Below are 3,443 nucleotides of genomic sequence, written 5' to 3' on the forward strand. Positions count from 1 at the left end.
GTCTCTCCCCGAGCAGAGCCAAGGTACGAAGGCCGTTTGAGCGTCAAGGGGGACTCCTGAGCATCACGACTCAGGAGCCTAACTGGTCTCGTAGCCCCTCACTCCTTAGTTCCGAAAGGCTAACGGCGATTGAGGTATGCGCGTGGCCGGGCTCTACAGACGTAGAACGGTAGATCCACCCACATCACACCTCCCTACTTGTTGTTCGTTCGCCAAGGGGGACTCCTGAGCATCGCGACTCAGGAGCCTAACTTGTCACGTAGCCCGTCACTCCTTGGCCCCGTCCTGGTTTCAGGTATGCGCGGGGCCGGGCTATGCCGGCGTAGAACATAAGCAAGTAGGAAGGAAAAGCGCAAATTTCAAGGAATTCAAAAGCAAATATTACAGTCCACACTGTTATCTCAATGCCAAACACAAGTTTAAACGCCTCCCCGGAATCTTAGCGAGTTTTGCTGATCCATAGAGAAGTCCGGTGCACGCCCTTGCATCTTCTGAACATATATTTTTAACCTTTCATCATTTGCTTGTGCACTGCGGATTTCTTCTTTGAGAGTAGGGGCAACTTCCAATATATTGGCAAGATGGGCGTCGGTGATTACCAAGTTGAGCTGCATGATTTCTTTATAAAGCTCGGGAGGCAATGAATCCATTAGCGCATTAAGGTTGGTTGGTTTGCGCCTGAGGGCGTCAGCCACCACATTAGCTTTGCCCGGGTGATAATTTATCCCGAGGTCGTAGTCCTTAACCAATTCGAGCCATCTTCGTTGGCGAAGGTTCAAATCAGGCTGAGTGAATATATACTTGAGACTCTTATGGTCGGTGAATATCTGGCACTTCTTTCCAATCAGATAGTGTCGCCAGATCTTCAAAGCGTGCACCACCGCGGCCAATTCCAAATCATGAGTAGGGTAGTTTCCTTCATGTTGCCACAACTGTCGAGATGCATAAGCCACCACCTTGCCATCTTGCATGAGTATGCACCCCAATCCTCTTCTGGATGCGTCGCAGTAGACATCAAAACTACGGTAGATGTCTGGAAGAGTTAATACTGGTGCCGAGGTCAGACTGATTTTAACTCATTGAAACTCCGTTCGTAGTCCTCAGTCCATACGAACTTCTTATCCTTCTTCAGAAGCTCAGTCATTGGCTTGGCAATCTTCGAGAAGCCTTCGATAAAACAGATAGTATCCGGCTAGGCCAAGGAAACTCCGGATTTCTGAGACTGTTGTGGGTGCGGACCAATCAAGTACATCCTTCACCTTTCTTGGGTCCACTGAGATTCACTCTACCGAGAGGACATGCCTGAAGAATCCCACTTGTTGGAGCTAGAACTCACATTTGCTGAATTTGGCATAAAGCTGATGGTCGTGAAGCCTTTGCAGAACTGCTCGAAGATGCTCCTTGTGTTCGTCCTTGCTCTTGGAGTAAATGAGGATGTCATCAATAAACACCACCACAAATTTATCCAAGAAGTCCATAAACACCTTGTTCATCATATGCATAAAGAAGGCAGGGGCGTTGGTGAGGCCGAAGGACATAACGGTGTATTCATAAAGGACGTACCGAGTGGTGAACTGTCAGGACCCCGACTCGATGTCACATCGATCTAGCTGGTAACACCTCATATCACTTTGCGGCCTCACGCACGGTATCCCCACGGGTGTCGTCTTACCTTTTCCCGGGACCGTTTGCGCCTTTTGGCTCACGTATATGATAGTGTCGCTAGCATCCATATGATAAGGAGCCCGGGCTGACATGACTAGTCGTAAACCCAAAGTGGCACAGACTTACAGGGACAGGCATCCATGACCCAGCTTCGAACGTGTCGGTCATCAGCAAGTGGGTCCGGGCTGTAGCACTGGGCTAGCAGGACTCCGGTAAACCGGGCTGTAGCGGGCTAACAGGACTCCGGTACTCAAAGCGTGACATTTCCCCGAAGGGACAGACACAGGAACGAAGAAGGACACATGCCGGCCAGCCTAAGTGTTCCAGAGCAGTAGCAAGCTACCACGGCTCAGCGGTAACACTAGGAGACATTTCCTGGTAAGAGAGGCTACTAAAGATAAACAACTAGATAGTCAGATCCCACACATACCAAGCATTTCAATCATACACACAATATGCTCGATATGTGCAAATACAACGAAGCATCACAACATGACTCTATGACACAAGTACTTTATTTAAGGCTCAGGGAGCCATACATAACATTCACAAAGGTACGGGTCTCACGACCCAACATACAAGTCATACAGTCATACAAGCCAGCAGCGGAAATACATTGTCTGGGTACAGACAACTAGTAAAATAAAAGAGGCTTGGAAAGCCTAGCTATACTACGTGGTCCATCACAAGCTCAGGGTCACCACCTGGGTCTTTAGCCTACTCGTTGATGTCAACGTCTACATAGAACCCATCAGAAGGGGTTGCAGCGTCTTCTGTAAAAATGTAGATTATAGCAACATGAGTACAAAGGTACTCAGCAAGACTTACATCAGATCCTACATACATGCATAGTATCAAGAAGGGTTGGTGGAGTTATTGCAGCAAGCCAGCTTTGACTCTTGGCTAGACTATCCTACGATACTCCAACTTGAAATGGTTTTGCGCACACGAGTCCACTACTCACCACTTCAATACACTACCGAGGATCCGCCTCCGTCTTCCTACGGAAGAGCCATCCTCGGCACTCACACTTATCTTGAGAATTTTAGTAGTTTCCATTTACTTGTCTATGAACTGTATAGGCAACCAAGTAGTCCTTTACCGCGGACGCGGCTATTCGAATAGATCATGTTAACCCTGCAGGGGTGTACTTCTTCATACATGTTTCCACCACTTAGCGTCTGCACACGACATGTGCTCGGCAGACTTCAAGCCAAAGCCGACGTGGGTGTAGACCACGACCTACCTAAACACTTAAGCCTCTAGTCCAGGTTTATCGCCTATTCAGGTTCCATCCGTAGGGAGTCCGGCCGAGGTTTCCCATACGGCCCCGAACGATGTGAACAGAGTTCCCGAGATACCTAACGGGTATTCGGTACACCCGGCTACGTACCTACCGCATCACAGCCCACCCCTACGGTCAGCGCTGTCCACGGCCTCCAGTAGGCTACAAACACCAGAAACTACTTGCAACTCCTGGACAGAGAGCTAGGGTGAATAAGAAGTCGAGCGGGGTCATATTTCAGGGCCCAATGCATGGTAGTAGCTGTATCTTAAATCACACATACAGATCTCAGTGCTTAAGGTCGGCTTCAATGAAACAACCCACCATGTACTCCTACATGGCCTCTCATCGATACCTTTACCAAATCGTGTTCACCACACCACTCCCATTACCGACATAATCATTTCACTCTAGCCCATCACCCAGATGAACCAGACCTGACACGACTCTAAGCATAGCAGGCATAGCAAGGTAGGAACAACACATACATATG

This window comes from Triticum aestivum, chromosome 3A (assembly GCF_018294505.1).
Source record: "Triticum aestivum cultivar Chinese Spring chromosome 3A, IWGSC CS RefSeq v2.1, whole genome shotgun sequence".
Taxonomy (NCBI): domain Eukaryota; kingdom Viridiplantae; phylum Streptophyta; class Magnoliopsida; order Poales; family Poaceae; genus Triticum; species Triticum aestivum.